The following is a 21,831-nucleotide window of genomic DNA, read 5'->3' as shown; positions in this document are numbered from 1 at the left end:
ATAGTTATTTATGTACCAAGTCAGTAAAGTGACTCTTTATCGAACGAGCCTGATATTATGAGAAGAGCGAGCGTAGCGAGCGAGGCGAGTAACATACGAGTTCGATAAGGAGTCTTTACTGACGTGGTGCATACAAAATTTTATCGCCAACATATATTTTTTAAATTTAATGTCGTCCGAACCACTGAGGTTATAAACGGCAACAATGGAAAATACATATATTAAAAATAAAAAGAGATTGTAATATTAAGTAAATACATATGTACTAACAAAAAGTATACCTGAAAAATTTGTGATACAATTAAATGTCTTTTATTCCTATTTCCGTTAAAAACTGTATGATATTGTTGATATTTGTATTGTCTCTAAAAAGCTCAGATATGTCCCTGGGAAGGTTGAGTTTACTTCTCGTTTGCTGGTATATTTGACAATCGGTTAAGATATGTTTTATTGATATAAAATAATATTTGCCAACATAATTTGATACTGGTTTTAACACTTTCTTGCAATTTACAATTTAAGAACTTTTTAAATTTTAGACGTCATAATAATTTCATGACAGTGATGACAGATAACTTGCAATATGGCCGCTTTCGATTTTTAATCGATAGTTATCAATATTGAATAATTACTAAATCGGTAAAGTTTTAATTTATTGTATATGAATATAATTACAAAATACTACAGAATTTCACTTTTTGACATAAATTTAATTGATAATATCGCAAATTGCGTACAATATTTTTAATAATTAAAGTGAATAAATTGTAAGTCCACTCAAATACTCGCCATTCGATTACTGCTATCGACCACTTACATTAAATCTCGGTTAATTTGATTAATCGCGGCAGGTAAAGTAAAATTCTTCTTTCAGTACAATAAATTGTTACTTTACTGCCGCAAATGAGTACAATAATGAATGACTTTAGTGGCGGTTGGCGATAAAGTATTTTATTGTAACATTACCCAGAGATTTAAATGGGATGTAGAGCATTTTTAAATAAATGAACGACCTCAAAAATCTTGACCTTTAATACTGAAATCTGCAATCAAGTCATGGATCTTCTTCTCTGTATTGTGTGCAAATGTTCTGTACTAAATATGTCAAGTTTTCCAATATATTGGAAAGTATTATGGAAGGAACAGGTTAAAAAGAAAACTGAACAGTTGAAGATAAAGTACAAAAATATGTATTGGCTGATAGGTAGGTACTCTCAACTTTCCATCCAGAACAAAGTACTGATTTACAAACAGATATTGAAACCGGTGTGAACCTATGGCCTATAATTATAGGGCTGTGAGAAAAAAAAGCAATTATAGAAATCTAGAAATGCTCCAGAACAGAATATTAAGGAATATTGTATCTCCTCCTAGCTCCTCCCTGGTATGTTCGGAATGACGATTTACGTAGAGACTTTATATTTATTCCAAATGAAATTAAGAAATTCGCCAGGAGACACGAAAAGAGGCTCTATAAGCATCCCAACCACTAAGTATTTCAGCTGCTAATCAACTAACTACAGATGCGAAAGCTCAAGAGGACTAAACTGTTAGAGCTCGTGTAATGTGAGAAGTCGTTCAAGGCTTAGTTAGTGTTGTGCATTGTAGCCGTAACAAGGACGTAAGCAGTTAAAGAAAAGCAGAGTGCTCTGCCGTCCTCAATTAAAACGCGGTATCTGAAAAAAAAATTGAAAATCGAGTTTTTGCTATATGTGGTTTCCTTGTGGACTTATTTATTCTTCTGCATTGTCTGAAAGCCGTATCATTTTATTTACTACTAAAATAAACAAATTGAAATATGCCGTATGTGCTAAATTTCAATAGTTGCTTAATTAAAATGCGGTATCAACAGAGTACCCAACTAAAAAGCGGAATGTGCTAGCGAGTATCACGTACTTGTCGCGTTTTAATTGAGTACAGTGCATTTACCGCGTTTTTATCGAGACTCGTGTTGCGACCTCGTATTTTGAACATTTATTACATGTAGGTATTTTGCGTATATAATAAACAATTATAAACTATTTATTTTTCTTTTTTTGGTAACTATTCTTCCTTGTAAAAAATCCTATTTGTAAATAAAATGCAGACACGGCACTATTTCTGATCCAGTAATATGTCCACTGCTCAATTAAAACGCGGTATATGACTTTTTATTTACAGCTTTGATAAAAACATGATTTTTTTAAGAAAATATTTTTAAATAATGTTCAAATATCATTAGAACATGTTTTGCGTTAAAAAGTTGTCAAAACATATAGAGTCCTGAGAAAAAACTTTAAGAGCCGATTTCTCGGTTTTAAGTTGGCTTCACATACCGCGTTTTATTTGAGGACGGCATTGCTGTGCTGTGTAGCCACATCAAAGAAGTGGATAATGTCAAAAAAAGCTAAGATGGACCAGGTGACATCTAGATTACAAAGAATTTAGAAGAATTAAGTTAAAGAAGACATTCTGATTAATCTTGCAGATTAGGTGTATTGTTATTGTTTAAAATAATAAAAAAAAAAAAAGAATGTGTGTGTACTTTGTACGCACGTAAGAAGTTGTACTTCTATTATATGATTTCAACGAAATAAATATACTTTCGAACAGTTTATTTATATTTTATTTAAAGATTAAACTGATTTTTAATTACTACTTTCCAAAAATTTTTATTAAAACAATACCAAAAATGAAAAAAAATTAGAAAACACCCGGATTCGAACCGGGGACCTCTTGATCTCCAGTCAAACGCTCTACCACTGAGCTACACTCCTTTTGTTTGTGTGGGTGCGGACTACAAGATTTCTCAGACAATGTGTCAAATAGACCAAGATAAGTATAAAAATACTGTAAATATTACTTTTATTATCTTATTCCCGTGGTAGACAAATCCAAAGATACAAAAATTATAATAAATATATTTACTAAAAACACTAATATATTCTGTCCACATCTTTTTTGGACTATAATCTATAATACATATATAACTAACATTTAGCAACAAACTCATACTGACTGTGTGCGCATGCGCCCAGAATAATAAAAATTCACTCCCAATCGCGCCTAATGAAGTTTAACTTCAAAAATTGTAAAGTATGTATATTGGACAAAATAGTTTTTAATTTGATAATAAATGATATTTCTAAACTTGTCACATTTATTTAAAATTATTATTTTTATATTCCCATGACATTAAACCGTTCTTCAAGCTGTTTTTGAGTTCTGCTATTTTACTTCCTGTCTCATAATAATTATTCATATGGGCCAAGCGGGCCCGTCCCATCCTGTCCTCCGGTCGCCTTTCTTCACAACACAGCCTGCTTTTCAATCCCATTCATATGTTGTGGAACGAGTGAACCTTACCCAGCTTACTTATACGGAATTAGACACCAACAAATAGATGAATGAATGAAATGTGGTCTTTTCGACATCTGGTAAATAAACTACAGGAAATAAGAAACCGGAAGTGCGCGGATGACCTCTTTCTACGCGTCCCAACCCTCGGTAATAGTTTCATTCATGATAATAAGGGGTAGTGGCGGATCTGATTCATGAAATACTACTTTATTGTGGTGGTTGATATCTACGGGTTGGTTAATGGGTTGCAGGGATGTTAGATTGGGCGGGAGAGATAATTATTCAAGAGTTACATCTAATAAATTACTTTTGCATACGACCGGAAATACCTACCTGTCCTATCTTAAGTAACTGACACTTTTTTTAATTACATATTGTTTTCGAAAAAATATAAAATATATCCAAAAACTAAATTATTAGCCCAGGCTTGATCTGTCGAAAAGCAGACCATAATAGACGGAGAGCTAGAGCCGAAAAATCATCGTCATAAGTAATATGGAGTTTTTCCTGTGAAATGTGTCCACTGTATTATTGTGTTTTCAATTTATCAATCAAAAGCAAAATGAAAATTAAATTAAATTTTTTTTTAAATAACGCGGGCACATAAATTTGATACACCCTGTATATTGAGCTGTAGATATTTCTTAGAATGTAGTTTGGATGTAAGTAGTTTTCTCTTTTAATGAGCTTTCCGATGAACCATTAAAGACTTTTGTGAATAATTAAAGTGAAAATAACGATGTATTTAGATTTAAAATGGAAAAAGATTGTTTAGTTTAGAGGTAATTATCAATTTCTAGAAAAGTGGTTTTATGGAGAAAGTTTGGAATTTTAGTATCTTTGTTTCAACACGAGTAAATATTGTAGAGTTCTCAGAAAGTAATTAGGATGATCGGAATAATTTTGAGGGTGACTGTTTTGTTTGTCAAATGGAAAAGTCGATGTTCTGATTCTTAGAATGTGGAAGGGGAAAAATGGATTGGATGATTGAGAGTATTTGAAAAAGAAATTATTATGTTTTTGGCATCGCTAAGGAGCGGTTCGACGTGTTAAGTGGATAGATAGTTAGCAGATACCAGTGGCTGTTTGATAGTGGAGAATAGTGTTGAAAAGTGGAACGAGAGTCAGATCAAATTGAGACGAAATACCTCTTTGATTCTGTATTATTGTGAGAAGGAGAGCAGAGAATTTTTGGAGTTTTGTTTGAATCGAGTACGTGTCAAAAGAGACCCGGCTTGTTGGAGAATTGGTGCTGGTATGCTGATAGTTTTGAAGCTGGACAACGGAGAGAGGCTTTGATGAGTAGCCTTTAACATAGTCAACGAGGGAGAGCTGTTTGGGGTCACGAGAAGACATCCGAGTGAGTGAAGCAAAAGGTCAGTCAATTTATGTGAAAGAGATTTTTATGTTCGGGGACTAAATTTTTGAGTAAAAAGCATATGAATTAAAATTCCAATATTTCAAAATATAAATAGTAAATATAGGTAATCTTGCGAAGACATAAATTTGTTTGGTTCAGTTTGTTTTACCAAAGTCATCGGGAACAAACCGATAAATTGTTTTTTTTAACTATAATAAATTTAAGTGGTATAAATTTCATTCGGACATCTGTGTCCACAGGTTTTTAGATTCGATAGATTTCAGAGTATTAATTTGATAAATAAAAGACAATTCTGTATTTTTATTTTAATATTTTGCTTTATTTCTTTTCCCTATTTTATCCCGATTAGGATCAACTCAGAGATACTGAACCCACGAGAGAAGATAAGTATAACGTGAGATAATTTGGATTTTTTTTTATAGTATAAAAAAGGCACCCTGAGATTTTTTATTCAATATTTATGTATGATTTGCGACAATTAAATAATTAATCAAATAAATGATAATTAATATAAAATTAATAAGAAGCAGATCATAACAGTATATTGACAATTATGACCCCTTTCAGGCTGACACTTTAGTGGATACAGGACGTAGCAATAAGGGATGAAAGGGGAAAGTTAGTGCAATCATTAAAAGTTTTCACCTCCTTTTTTGTTAAATCTTCATCGATTTGCATGAAAATTGGTGACTAGTTAGAGCATACTTCAAGAAATAAAACTGATTTGGTGCCAACTTGCACTTTTACCCTGGTGATGAATACCACCCCTTCCCGCGGGTGAAAACAATTTTATTAAAAATAACCCCACAAATCGATAGAGGGACCAATTTTAAGTAAAATTTGTTATAATATCATGTTATTAAAATAAATCAATACTTTTTGAGGGGCCGTTCAAGTATCACGTAACGCAGGTTGGGTGGGAGGGGGGTCAAAAATCTTCAAAAATTGCGTTACGCAATAGTTAAACGCCAATTAGAGTGCGTTATGTAGGGTGGGGGGTTACATAGGGGTCAAAAATCTTCAAAAATCGCGTTAGGTACGTAATACTTGAACGCTCCCTGAGTTATTAAAGATCAAAGATTTGTCTATTTAAGAGCATATGCGTGAAGTTACGGATGATAAAAGAACATATTAATTAATTGTATGTTAGTAAAATATTATTTTTCTATGGATGCTATACAATGTGCAACTTCTCTCACTACTTACATACATTCAAAACGAACAGTTTCTTAGGCTGTGAGAAAAGTCGGCCATTGCAGTGAGAAATATTTTTTCTCACGGGTTCCATACGTAGAATCGCGGTTTCCATGGTAACATGCACAATACAAACACAAATATTTTTGTCAAATAAAATGTGTCAAATCAAAACTTACCAGGAATTACCTTTCAAAACTGTTCAAATATAACTGGTAACTATAATTTTAAATAAATGAAAGTATATAAATATTAAGAAGATTAAATACCTACATATGTGTATAATATGTATTTTATTTTAATTTTGGCATATAATCTACATAAAAGCACCTAAATTATTTAATTTTGAAGTTTGAACTCTTGACAAAAACGCATCCATAGAAAAAGTACAGTATACAACACGTGAGAAAACGAAATATTTCTCCCTCGCTTGATTTGCGGCACTCGCCTCGTACATCGGTTCGTGCCAACAAACTTCTGCTCTCGTGAGAAATATGTATTTTTTCTCTCTTGTTGTACAATACACTATTTTATATTATTTCGATATTTAATTGAATTTTTTCTATCAATATAAACTGAATATGTCCAGAAACTGGGGGTGACAATAATGGGTATATTTGACATATTCGAATACCCTTTTGCTAAATTTATAATATCGAAATAATATAAAAATAATATTTTTGTAACATACAATTAATTAATGTTCTTTTTATCATCCGTAAATTCACGCATAATATGTGCTCTTAAACAGACAAATCTTTGATCTTTAATAACTCAAAAAGTATTGATTTATTTTAATAACATGATATAACAAATTATACTTATAATTTGTCCCTCTATCGATTTGTGGAATTATTTTTAATAAAATAGTTTTCACCCCCGAGAAGGGGTCTTATCCACCCCCAGGATAAAAGTGTAAGTTGGCACCAAATCATTTTTATTTCTTAAGGTATGCTGCAACTAGTCGCCAATTTTCATGCAAATCGATGGAGGTTTAAAAAAATAGGAGGTGAAAACCTTTAAAGACTACACTAACTTTCCCCTTTCATCCCTTATTGCTACTTCCTGTATCCACTGAGGTGTCAGCCTGAAGGGGGTCATAATTGTCAATATACAATAGACACATTTCACATGCCAAACTCTATATTACTTATGACTCTAGCTTAAATATTGAGAAAACTAATAAGTATTTTTAAAAGATTTAAATGCAAAATAAAAGATTAGGTTATTGTCGAGGGCCGAAAGTCCCTGGAAACTTCTTTATCTTTAATGTTTATTTAATCAGTTACAGGGATGAAACAAAAAGAGAAATTTTAGTATGATATTTAATTGCAAATGTCTCATTCAAAATAATTTTTTGATTTATTCTAAGGGACCTTCGGCCATCTATAATAATGTAATCGTTCATTCTGCGTTAAAAATTTTCAAAAATATTAACTAGTTTTTTCAGGATTTCGAAAAAAGGAACACACACGTTCACATTTGTGCGTCAAATGGACGCACAAGAACATTTCTCCAATGTTCCTTTTCTTCTGAATATTTTTTTTTCATTAATGTTACAATTTGTCCTTCTGTACTACTTCTCTTGACTAACGTTCCAATTACGGAAATATGCTCAGGAGATTGCTCATGTTGAATAACTGTCCTATTGATATTTTTCCAGTCGTTATACCCATCGGAAGTTAGAAGAACAATTTTCGTATAAAACAGTTTACAAACGTAACAATAAACACGGCTACATTTAGGACTGTACACTAACCACTCGCGAAGAATTTTTTCCCCATTAGCTTTCGTTTTATAAAAAATCGCACTGTGCAAATGTCTGGTTTTATTATTATCTAATTGTGTAACACACTCACCAATTTTATCAATATTTTGATTCGGTTGATTATTTATAAAATATTGTTGAAATTCAAGATTTAAATGTTTTGGCCAATCCCCTATACAGCTAGGAAAAGGGTTAATTACATTGTTGTTTTCTATAGCAGATGACGGAGATGTACTTGTACCAGGTGAAGTCGCTTGAAAATCAACAGTGGAGTCATCATTTTCTTTGATTACAACTAGCCCTTCATCACATAATTTATTTTCACTATCACTTTCACTAGTCACCATAAATTGATCAGCAACAGGATGGGAGGACGAACTTCCTTTTTGCGCACTGTTGTGGGATGTAAAATACGATAATATTGCATCTTTACGTGCATGCCGATCTTGGTCTCTTAATTTTTGCTTTTTTCGTTTTTCACTGCCACTTAAATGTTTGTAACTCATGATAATAACGAAACGATTACTTAGTAAAGAAAAATAAGTTTTTTAAGAAATTTAATAAAACGACTAAATGATTAATGGATAGATTAATTTGAACTAACTTAAAAATCACAGGACTGAAAAATAACACGAGCAAGCAGTACTTTATCTTTGCAGAAAACAGCATCAAAATCTAACTAATAACTATTAAATTTAAAAGTTCACTTTGAATCAATATTATGACAAAACGTGAAACGTGGCAATACCTATTATTAATCTTACCTCTTGTTAATCATTCGGAGTGGTGTCTAACAAATTTGCTTATTGATATTGATGCCGACATTGCCGACAAGGAATCTACCTACCCTTATTGCAGTTTTATGATAAGAACGTTTTATGGTTTATGACTATAACTCTTATATTGTTCATTTCATGTATATCATTTCCCGTTCGTAAAATGAAATAATTTTAAAAATATATTTTGTTTTTTCAATAAAAATTTTCTTTTGATGACCTTTTGGGGCCCCATTAAAATGCGGACCCGAGGAACGGGCCTCATGGGCCTAGTGGTAAAATAGGCCCCGATTCTTCGTTTTTATTTATAAGTATTGTACCTACACAAAAATAAAAATTTATTAAGCAGTAACATTTTCTAGTATGTACTTGTGTAGTTCAAAATGTCCCCATTAAATTAGAAAAAAAGGGACAAGAATCGGTTTAGAGCGGACCCCTGTGGGGCCCGTGCCCAGTACGCCACTCAGTACGCCACTGTAGAAATGATAGGTACGAGTTATTGTAGCTGATTATGAAGAGTAAAATCGAAAAGGGGTAGAGTACAAATATTTTGGCCGAAAACATTCGCGACTAGACCGGGTTAAACACACAGGCTCTTTTAAGAAAAGGAGAAGATAGAGACGAATTTGCAATTGTTATAGCCAACCTCTATTAGTGAAGTCGGCACTACAAGAAGAAGAAGAATCTCTTCCACGATATGCCTGATCTTCGTTCTACGTCTTATCTCGGTGTTCTAATCTTGCCTCTTTTCTAGATTTTTACTAGATTTCCTGTTAAGGGCTGAAAGCAAATTACTTACTTACTTTCCGTGTCCGGAACACCAACAACTTTAAATTCTGTATTTTCAATGGTTGGCCACACAGATGGCCCTGTCATTTGCTATAATTAAGTCTTCTTCTGTGCAGGTCTCTCTCATCTCTGTGCATAATAGTAGATGCCGGCTGGTCTGAACCGCGCCACAGTCGCAGGTATCGTCCTCCTGGTATCCCCAGGTTAGGGAGAGTTCAAGTATTATGTAACGCGATTTTTGAAGATTTTTAACCCCCCCCCCCCCCCAACGTAACGCACTCTTATGGGAGTTTAACTATTGCGTAACGCAATTTTTGAAGATTTTTGACCCACCCCCCCAACCTGCGTTACGTAATACTTGAACTGTCCCTTACACAACGTGAAACGCCGGTTCTTAGTCTGTTTAGCGCTTTCCAAGTCGGTTACGGTAAATTGTGTACAGCAGCCATTTTCTCTGAGGGAGGAAAATGTGTTGCGGTAGCTGACGCTTACCATAGGTGTATTCGACGCGTCTCTGGCGCTTCGGGGATGGATCTTGATGTTTTCAGGAAGCTTTTCCGAGATCTTAGTCTGCTTGGCTGAGTTTGGTGCTCATATAAGGGGTGTCTTCGGTCCGTTTCCTGCTTTTTTCGTTCTACCTCTGACGTGACCTTCCTCCTGATAGGTGGTGGAGCAATCCCAGCTATGAGGTATACCTCTTCGATAGGTGTCGGTTTCAGGCAACCCGATATTATACGAACCGTTTCATTTAGAGCCACGTCGACGTTCTTTGCGTGAGCAGAGTTTGCCCATACTGGTGCTCCAAACTCCGCGGCCGAAAAACATAATGCTAAGGCAGAAGTGCGGAGAGTGTGTGGTTGTGCTCCCCATTTTGTATTAGTTAGCTTGCGGATGATATTATTTCTGGCACTTACTTTTTTCTTGACATCCTGACAGTGGTATCGGTAAGACAGACTTCTATCCAGACGGACGCCCAGGTATTTTGGCGTTTCGTTGAGTTCCAGCATCTGACAACCCCATTCCACCTCCAGCGGCCTTCGGGCATGCTTGTTTCTAAGGTGGAAAGCACATACCTGGGTTTTTGTGGGATTGGGTTTCAGATGGTTTTTATCGTAGTATAGAGCTAAGTCTCCCAGGACATCTGTCAGTTTCACTTCGACTTCATCGAAGGTTCTTCCCTGAGCTGCCACAGCTGTATCATCAGCGTAAATAAATTGCCTTGTTTGTTGGTGTATGGGTTGGTCGTTGGTGTATATGTTGTATAGAATCGGCTCGAGGACAATTCCCTGTGGTAGCCCGTTTTTTTTGCTCCCTCCACCGACTGTTCTTGGACTGGAGCGTTACGTAGAAGCGTCTATTCTGGAGGAGACATTTCATTATCCTTGTTAATCGGAAATCCTTTGTAGTTTCGTAGAGTTTTGCGAGTAGCCGTTGATGGTGAACTATGGCATAGGCAGCAGTTAGGTCTATGAAGGCTACTCCTGTTATTACTTTCCGTTCAAAAATTCAAAACCATCTTTAATATGTTGGGTGCCAGGGCCCCCGCAAGGCTGATTGGCGCCCGCGTGCGGAATATATTTTAGCGCCCTTTAAATCTACTATACATATAAAACTATTAAATATTTTTGAAAAATTTAAACCCAGAATGAAAGACTACATTATTACTGAGGCCGAAAGTCCCTGAAAACTTCTATAATGTTTATTTTAATAAGTTACAGGGGTGAAAATAAAAGAGAAAATTTAGTGTGATTTTTAATAATTGCAAATATTTAATTCAAAAGAAACGTTTTATTTATTTTAAGGGACTGTCGGTTCTCGGCAATAACGTTATCTTTTACCCTGCGTTTAAATTAAAAAAAAAATACTTATTAGTTTTCTCAGGATTCGAAAAAAATGAATACATTTAAAACACATTGAAAATTTTGAGAGGCGATATTTTGCTCCTTTCCCCTTAAATGTTTTGCAACATTAATGATATTAAATTAAAAATACACATTTAAGTAAATAAACAATAATATTTTGTCATTTCAAAGTTTTCAAAGTAATTTTATACAGGGTGTCTACATAACTAGGAACCATATGGGAAACTGTTTTTTATTAATTTTACGAAAAAAAGTTATTCTTAATAAAAAGTTCTGCATTGTCTAGAATTAAGAATGCAACCATCAAATTTCAAAGTTTATACGAGGTATGTCAAAAAATATGATTTTGGGTCAAAAGCAAAGTACGACTAGTTTTCACAATATTGAAAAGTTATTATGAAAAGTTGTTCAGCATTAAAAACTATGTTTATATATGCAATTACATCCTTCTAATTGAAATATATTGTGATCTAGAAAGACACTTTACTTTTGATCGAAACTCATATTTTTACATATATCTCATATAAAATTGAAAAAATTTGATAGGATTTGATGGTTGCATCTTAGATTTTAGACCATGCAAAGCGTTTTAGAAAGAACTTTTTATCGTAGGTACATTAATTGTACTTTTCAACAACGCCCTTTTCGTTTATTAGAAATAATGTGATAAGCCTTTTATTATTAATAATTAGCCTTTTTCAGTTATTACAACAAATGTGATAACTCTTTTATTATTATTAATTAATTAAACAATAATAATAACAATAAATGAAAAGGGCGTTGGGTATCTGTAATTTGAGAAACAAAAATTCAAAAAAGGATGTACATCAGCGGTTCTCAATCTTTTTGAATCATGTACCACCAAATACTTTTTATTATTTTTGGTACCACCTAACTACAATACCTACCTAGCTAGGTGATCTAATTAACTATAATAGTGGTGCTGATTTTGGCTGTTTTTGCGTTTTGTGTACCACCTCAACTAATGATATGTACCACCAGTGGTACATGTACCACAGATTGAGAACCGCTGATGTACATAATTGCATATTAAAACATAGTTTTTAATTCATTCCAAGCAACTTTTCATAATAATAATTTTTGATATTGTGAAATATAAGGTACTCTTGATCGAAATTCATATTTTTGATACTCATAAGATTGACACAATTTTATGTTTGGTTGCATTTTAGTTTTTGGACTATGCAAAGCATTTTATGAAGAATAAATTTTTTCCGTAAAATTAATAATAAAAAAGTTTACCATATGGTTCCAAGTTACGCAGACACAAAGTCTTAAGAGGAAACAGTAGCGATCAACAGGTAGCGAAAACGCGTTCCAAGATTGCGGCTGTAATTTTGAATATTTTTTTGAGATATTTGGCACACTTATTCGTAATATAATAAAGAATGGCGGTACAGAGCCCAATTTGAAAAATATATTAATATGTGGAAATTACTCTGTAATTAAATACAATATTAAAAAAACGAGCGTGTACCGCCATTAAGAAGAACAAAAAAATACACTTTCTTCAAATAAACTTTTTTAACCGATGCCTAGATTTTGTGTCATTTTGGAACTACTAATGAAATAAAAAATTTTAGTAGTTCCAAAATGACACAAAATCTAGGCATCGGATAAAAAAGTTTATTTGAAGAAAGTGTATTTTTTTGTTCTTCTTAATGGCGGTACAGGCTCGTTTTTTTAATATAGTATTTAATTACAGAGTAATTTCCACATATTAATATATTTTTCAAATTGGGCTCTGTACCGCCATTCTTTATTATATTACGAATACGTGTGCCAAATATCTCGAAAAAATATTCAAAATTACAGCCGCAATCTTGGAACGCGTTTTTGCTACCTGTTGATCGCTACTGTATCACCTTAATTATTTTCTCTTTTTTTAATAAATTGTAGATTTTATTAGAGGAAACCCGATTATAACTATTTAAAATAAATTATTATTATTCTATGCAATGATTATGATATTTACCATTTTCACAATTAATTTAATTTCCACACTACTTAAAATAACAACAAATAAAAAAGATTGTCCAAATATTTTTTACACAAAAACAAAAGTTTAAAATCAGGGCAGAACAAACCCAGATATTGCAGATATTGCAATAATAGTCGTAGGTAATTATTAACACCAATATAAACTAAAATTTTAAACCTTTCACCGGTTCACCAGTAACAGTAAAAATAATATTTTCGCCTAATAAACGCATAGACGAGAAGGGAAAAGATACTCAAGTCGAATACATAATCATAATTCATATTTGTTTACTTAAGGGTAATTATCATAAATTCGAGTAAAAGATTCACTTTATAGGAGTAAAAACTGCTTGATCCAGCAAGTTGTGTTTTTGTTGGAGTAAACCTGCTAAGTTGAGTTTTATGGGTGTTAATTTATGTTTCTACTCGTCAAGGAGTGTGATTCGATGTTTATTTGACTATTTTGAGTGTCGCTTTAGTTTACAACATACAATCGATTGGATGGTATGCCAAACGTAATTCAATCTACTTCAAAGAAAAAAATTAGGAAGGAACAACAAAATGTTATATATTTTTCACGGAGTAAGTTCAACATTTCAGGACGGGAATAATTATTTTTTAGTAATAACACAATATTTGATTTTTGAGATTTCTCTAGTTGTTCATGAAATAATTAAAATTGTATATAAAAAATGATTATCACATTTAAAATAAATATTTCTTATTTACCAAACCTTCGGTTTGGCGCCCCTTTGGGGTTACGCCCGCGTGCGCCGCACGCGTTGCACGCCCGGTTACGGGGGCCCTGTTGGGTGCGATTAAAAACTTGACTACAGCAGCACTTTTCGGGTCTGAATCCTGCTTGTTCTGGAATAATTTTAGTCTCCACATATTCAGCGATCCGGTTCAGCAAAAGCCGGGATAGCAAATTGATACCCTGATACCCTGTATAAAAAACAATTTGAAAGCAAGATACAAAACAAATACCGTTAAAAATAAAATCTATGTAAATATGATAGGGCCAAAAATACATTTATATTAAAAAGATAAATTATTTTTGAATTTTAACTCAGAAAATTAAAAAAACGCTAATGTTCAATGTTTTATTATTTCTTGGATAAAATTTTTTGCTACGTTGCAGAAACAGCCAATTTCCTCTTCAGGAAAAACAAACACATTCCTTCCACAATATTCTTGTGTATTAGGGTGGGAAAGGTTAACGGCGGCGTTTCCATGGTAATGACCGTGAAATGTGTGGGTTAAGGCCAACCCCGCCGCCCACGTGGTTTTCACCCGGCGAATAGCCCAAAGCGGACTTTTCACAAAGGAGGGAAATTCTGTGACCTATGGGAATATTTTGGGGGTGGAGCGTTTTCTTTTGTCTTTTCGAAAGATGTTTTTGAATTTTTCCAAAATGTCGAGATGTTTTTATCGAGTTTTTCTATTTTGTACAATTGATAATATGCTTGTAGGTAATGAGTTAAACGAAACTATTAGACTAATATTTCTAATAATTAAATTATAACAGTTAAACTCAATCTAAGAATAAAATAAAAATCTGCAAATATTCGTCAATATTTTTAAAATAATTTTTGATCACGTTAATAGTTAAAAAATTACACTGTGCAACAAAAAAATATATTGTTTAGTGTTTAGTCCCAAAAGTTTTATTGATTGATTCTTATAATACTGTTTATACTGAATCAAAATATGATAATAGTGTTTTTGTGACAGTCATATAGAAATAATACATTCTTTTTACCTATTTACAGCTATACTTATACAGACTCCATTTCCTTACTTGAAATATCTAGAGAGAAACGGTCTCCATATTCATCACAAATCACATCTCCAAGATTTTGTGAGAAAAAGTCCAAACAAGTCCAAGACATATCTATTGGAGCCCAAATCCTTATATTAATCCCAAATCACTGTAGGCTTTCAGTAGATTGTTGACAATGTCACGTTCCTTGTAAATATCGTCTTTATAGTTACGCAAGAAGTTTTGACACATGTTCGAAACAGGTCCACGCTCTTTTTTCTAACTCATTAAGGCCCGGTTGTACAATCGAAGTTCAACTCCGGCTCAGCGCCATTACCGAGTTCAGGGCAAGAAGTGCGTTGTACATACACATACAAAGTTTAATTCTTGAACTCGGTTTAAGCCCGGGTTCAGCTGAGCGGTCGATGTTCGACGGTTCAACGCTGGTTCAAGGATTTTTAACCTCACATTTTTGTCATTGTCAACGGAAATCATAATATTTAAAGATTTACACCTTAAAAATGAACTTCATTGAAAATTTAACTAATAATGAAGGATTTCTGGAAATGCTAAATATTGTAGAAGGAAGCAGAACACAGAAACAGTGTAAGGCTAGAGAAAATCATTTTGAAAAATGGAATGATAATGAATTTTTGCAAAGATTTTGGAATGCTGGAAATGCTTGGCAAAGAAAGTGCTGTTCAGTTCAATATTTGCATGAAACTAATGCTCATGCTCATAGAATAAAAAATCGAACAGTCAGGCAAGAACGAAAACAAGTGGCAAATTTGTTATTGACATTTCAAGAACCAGGCTGTATCTTCTAAGAACATGGTTTTTATTGCCTTAAATTAAGGTTTTGTGCAGTGAAGTGGACCCATATCACTGGTTTTAAGCAACAGGCTTCTTTTTGCAACTTGTGGATGATTTTGAAGCAAATGTAGAAAATGATTTTGTTAATTTATTAAATTAAATGTACCTACATAATTTATTAATAAATCTAAAATTAATTATATTTGTACCATGCTTATTTAGGTACATATCACTTTATTTAATAATGATTACAAACTAATTTACATTCTAAAATTATTTAAATACCCTACCTACTTCCCTAGAATAAGGCAAATATTAACATTTTTGAGTGAATTTGAAATCATAGCTGTAAACAGTTAAAAATATTTATGAGAAGAGAGTGTGAAGATTGAATTAGTATCATCGTTGGTGATAGTGGTTACGGAGTCAAGAAAAACCTAATAACACCCTTACGCAATCCTTCATCACAAGCTGAAATTTTATTTAATGAGGCACAATGAGAATGCAGAATGCATAGACACAATTGAATGGGTCTACCGAATAACAATTGTTAAGTGCCATGTGATTCGTTTTTACGAAATCGAACAAAAACTGTTAAAATTGGAATAATGATAAATTTATACATTTAAGGGTTAGTTATTAATACAGTTTGTAACTAACTGTACTGTAAACTGTATTACTAATCCTTTTTTTAATGGCATTGACTGTATGTCAATCAGCCAGTCAAAACATGACTAAGAAGAATATACATTTAAAGACCGTAAAGTTTATAAAATATCAATAACGAAGAAAAGTTAGTTCAGTTGAGATGTAATTTAAGTACTGAAATTAAACAGATGGTACTAAGCTAAGTAATTAATTACTAATCCTTAAAATGTATAAATTTACCATTATTATAATTTTAATAGTTTTTGTTAGATTTCTTAAAAACGAATCACATGGCACTTGTTATTCGGCAGACACATTGAATTATAATTGGAACATCAATGTTACACAATATTACAATGCTTTTTAATAACCCTTTGCCCATACTACATGAAGAAGAGGAAGTAGCAATGGCTTTAGCCAAAAATTTAGAAAATCTAACTGTCTAGAGAATCATGAGAAGTACAATTTATCAAACATAGGAAGAGGTTGAAAATCTTGTGCATGAATACTTTGTTAATTTAAAATTTAGATATTTAAACTAATACATATAACAACTATTAGATAGATATTTATAAAAATATCTTACTATCTGCTACAATCAATGGCTTTGATAAACTTCTCTAAAATTTTGGGGGCTGGACATGTATTTCATTTTATTTTGTACAATTTTGCTGTATTGTTTGGCCACAGATACCAATATTTCTTCTTGAGAGGTGAAATTGGAAGGTATTTTTGCGTCCATTGTAGAAAAAAATACTAACAAACAATTTTTTACAAAAAGAAAATAAACACATTGCAATAATATCCTAATACTTATAATACCTATTCAAATGATCTGTTCACAAATTTAACGTAGGATATTGATTAAGATTAAACTAATAAACTAAACGATAAAAAATACCGATTAAACTAATAACAGTAATAAAATAATTATATTGACAAAAACCAAATAGGTAATAATACATAAATGGCGGGAAAATTTATGCCGAAAATTGATGGGAATTGCTTTGAATACGCATGCCTTACATTGCCAACCTTACCAAAATTTGTATAAACCTCGGCTTAACTGAACTCGGCATTGAACAACCCGAATGAAGTTAAACCGACGCTCAAAATTGAACCCGGTTCAACTAAGCGATGGCTTAAGCCACCAATGTACAATCGGGCCTAAGTCTGCTTTAGAAATTGTTATCTTTTATCAAATCTCGTATTTGTGTATGTAGATACAAATATGCCCTCTTTGATTTTCGCATCACTTGGTCTAGGAAGCTTTTTTTAAGTAGATACCTAGCCCATTCATATCCACAGCTGTGACCCTTTGACAAATTTTTTCATAAATCTTAACTTATATGCAGTGGTGGCAGTATACGTTTTTAACATCAACCAAAGGCGTGTTTTCAACATTTTTTTACTCGGTTCAAGGGATTTCCGGTTAAGCCATGATTTCTTTTTATAATGGCTTTATAAGCAGCAAAACTTTGTATACCCAGTCTGCAAGCCAAATAACACAGCAATAGCAATTATTTTAAGATTTCCACATAAGTCCCGTTTGTATCTATTATTCAACCTGCATAACTGTACAAAACTTCAATTTGTATTTATTTTGATAGCCAAAATGTATGGCTGTCTTCGTCTTAAATGCGACACACTGTCATTTCCTTTTGTAAATATATAATTTGGTTGTTAAACCATAAAAGGATAGACCGTTCTTTGACAAAAATTTAATGGTTGCTATTGCTGTTATTCGTTGAAAAAGGTTTCTCCAATGTGCCTTTTCTTCTAAATAACTTTTTCCATTAATGTTACAATTTTTCCGGCTATACTACTTCTCTTGACTAACGTACCAATTGATGAAATATATTCAGGAGAACGCGCGCTCATGTTGAATAACTGTCCTATTGATATTTTTTCAGTTATTAAGTCTACCTATCGAAAGTTAGAAAAAAAATCATTTTCGTGGAAATCAGTTTACAAACGTAACAAGGCTACATTTAGGACTGTACACGTATCTAACCACTCACGAAGAATTTTTCACCATTAGATTTCATGTCATAAAAAATTGCACTTTGCAAATGTCTAGTTTTATTATTATCCAGTTGTGTAACACATTCACTAATATTATCAATGTATTGCTTCGGTCGATTATTTATATTTGAGGCCTATAGAATCAAAACCGGCTAGATCCATGTTTGAAAATTTTCAGGAGGCTAAAAAACATTAGAAATGTAAATTTTCCAAAAAATATCAGGCATTTCTCAGTCAAAGGAGCATTAATAAATATCATAAAATGGCACACTAATTTGTCATTTTTCTGCATGTCCCTTACATCTTCAGAAATTTGTACTTTTAGTTTGGATTTACATAGCAGAACGACCAATTTAGGATTTAGCAGGTTTTGATTCTGATGTGCGCATTTATAAGATATTGTTGAAATTCCAGATTTACCTAAATATTTTGGTCAATCTCCTATATCGCTAGGAAAAGAGTTATTGACATTGTCGTTTTCTATAAGAGATGACGGAGATGTACTTGTGACAGGTGAAGTCGCTTGGAAATCAACAGTGGAGTCATCATTTATCATTTCCTGTTCGTAAAATGAATGAATTTTGAAAATTTATTTTGTTATTGTAATAAAAATAAAATTTTTTTGGTGATCTTTCCGGTCCCCATTAAAATGCGGGCCCGAGGCAGGTGCCTCACGGGCCTATTAGTGGTAAAATAATCTTATCTTGTTTATGAAAGAAATTCGGAATATTTTCAAATTGCAAAAATCATAATCTTAATATCTCTTGCAAATTTTATTAAGAAACCAAATATTGACGAATAATTTCTTTGATATAAGTTTCTCATACGAAAAATGGCAGCCCAGTTCTTATTTCTATCAATGGCTTGTGAAACGCACTGTGCATTGGCTGGTCCCATTCACGATCTATCAGAAACTGAATATTACTTCCGGTCACTCTCTTGGACATTATTCAACTTAAATAAGGTTTTATATATGCTGTACTCTTCTTTTTTGTTGGAACTGGTTTCCAGTTGTGGTCAGAGACGGACCAACATGTGTTTGATCGGTTGATTAGCTCACTAGAGTTTCAGAAAGAATAGTTTATTTCACACAGCTTTCCTCTATAGGTTTTAAATTTCCCATTTTTTCTTTTTGTACTATCCCAATTCTATAACAACCTTTCCGTATGATTATAGAATTTAGAATTCATGTTCAATAATAAAACCCAACAAAAGCACAATACTGCTTTTACGTTCCAAAGAAGATCAAAATAATTCGCTGAAAGTTCAGCTTTCTTTGAAGAGAAATTTTAAACTTACTATTTTAGTGTGAAAAATAATTTGTATATCTATCTAATACCGTACATATAAAATGCGCTACATACCATTAGGAATATACAAATTTTCTTCAGACGAAAATAGTTTAAAAGTTCTATTCTGAGGAAATTGATATTTCAGTGAAACCTATTAATTTGACGATATAGGGCTTTTCATTCACAGTCATTTGTTTCGAGCTTCTGTCATATTAGTCTAAGAGCTAAAGCCGAAAAATCATCGTCATAAGTAATATGGAGTTTGGCATGTGAAATGTATCTATTGTATATTGATAATTGTGAGCCCTTTCAGGCTGGCACCTCAGTGGATACAGGAAGTAGCAATAAGAGATGAAAGGGGAAAGTTAGTGTAGTCTTTAAAGGTTTTCACCTCCTATTTTATTAAACCTCCATCGATTTGCATGAAAATTGGTGACTAGTTAGAGCATACCCCAAGAAATAAAAATTATTTGGTGCCAACTTGCACTTTTACCCTGGGGGTGAATACCATCCCTTCTCGGGGGTGAACACTATTTTATTAAAAATAACCCCACAAATCGATAGAGGGACAAATATAAGTAAAATTTGTTATATCATGTTATTAAAATAAATCAATACTTTTTGAGTTATTAAAGATCAAATATTTGTCTGTTTAAGAGCACATGCGTGAAGTTACGGATGATAAAAAGAACATATTAATTACTTGTATGTTACTAAAATATTATTTTTATATTATTTCGATAGTATAAATTTAGCAAAAGTGTATTCGAATATGTCAAATGTACCCATTATTGGACACCCCAGTTTCTGGACATATTCAGTTTATAGTGATAGAAAAAATTCAACGTAGAATGAAGTAAACACTTCTGTTGTATGTAGGTATATAAATTTATTAAAAAATTCTTAAAATTTATCCACAAGGGAGTGGAAGTACAACAAAACGTTTTCGGTCAAACTGACCATCCTCAGTGTAAACCTGGAAATAAGTGAACCACTTAGATTGAAATGCAAAAGGGTGAAATTTTGACAGTTAAAAAGAAAAAGAAAATGTGGTTACTTACGTCCAGTGTACAAGTAATTGAAACTAGCCACTTGAATAGGTGTAAAACCTCAAAATAACATTATTGCTACATTATGAGCTGTACAGTAATCGACAATAAGTCGATGTCTTAAGATTAAAAATATATCACATGTGGATGCAGGCCCGCGCCGTCCATAAGGGCGAAGGGGGGCGGAGCCCCCCGGCGCCTTATTCAAAAGGCGCCAGTAGGAGCCGAAAAAAAAATTTTACAATACCGAAATTACCAGAAATATTAGTAATATTTTATTATCCTGTAAAATTTAAAACTTACCAATCGTAGGTAGGTATAAAAATGGCAGTAAGTATTACTTTGATCCCATAATTGTACGAACCCTTATTTCTCTTATTAAACTGAACCATATTTGTTCTCTGCTGGTGTAATCGTTGTTTTTTGTAAATATTTATAGTATTCATAATAATTTATCGGTATGTATATTACTTTCCTAAACACATAACAAATAGTTTTTAGGTATTAGCTCCGTGCATGACTGACGCAACACCTAGCTTCACCAGGACCTCGATTTTTGACCCTTCGCTTCGTTATCGATCATTCGCTATCTGTACACTAAACAGATACGAAGCGAATACGTTCGATAACGAAGCGAAGGGTCAAAAATCGAGGTCCTGACCTTTTTAGGGTCTCGCAAATTGACGTTAAGCATATGATAAATAGATAACATTTATTTACCATTTTTTATAAAATTTGTTATACCAACAATGCCAATGACATTACAAAGATAGCTCAAAAAATGTCATTTTCGCCACTACTCACGTTGACATCGTTTCTAGGTACCCCCAGCATGGTCACGCACGGACAGGAGCGTCATTTGAAATTTTGTTTGGGGGGGGCAAGCACATATATACAATACATTATATATGATGTTATGATGAATATTGATGTATTTTTTGTAAATTTCAGTCATTTTTTAGGGCCAGGGGGGGGCAAATGCCCCCCCTGGATGCCCAAATGACGCCCCTGCGCACGGATCGAATACCGAATACCGATTCTAGTCCATTCACTCACAATAAAATATTGCAAAACTTCCGAATTTTAAAGAACCGCTTCGCTTGACATCAAGTTTGGCATACACATAGCTAAC

At 33.0% G+C, this 21,831-nt stretch overlaps 1 non-coding gene across 1 annotated transcript; it reads right to left on the bottom strand.

The window, feature by feature from the left end:
- Nucleotides 1-2,684: 2,684 nt before the first annotated feature.
- Trnas-gga (transfer RNA serine (anticodon GGA)) lies at nucleotides 2,685-2,756 on the bottom strand. Its single transcript has one exon. It is a non-coding gene; the product is annotated as a tRNA-Ser (tRNA).
- Between the last annotated feature and the right edge of the window lie 19,075 nt (nucleotides 2,757-21,831).

The sequence above is a fragment of the Diabrotica virgifera genome, chromosome 1 (assembly GCF_917563875.1).
Source record: "Diabrotica virgifera virgifera chromosome 1, PGI_DIABVI_V3a".
Classification (NCBI taxonomy): domain Eukaryota; kingdom Metazoa; phylum Arthropoda; class Insecta; order Coleoptera; family Chrysomelidae; genus Diabrotica; species Diabrotica virgifera.
Note: the sequence above shows the minus strand (reverse complement) of the source record. Positions and strands in the feature narration are given on the sequence as shown.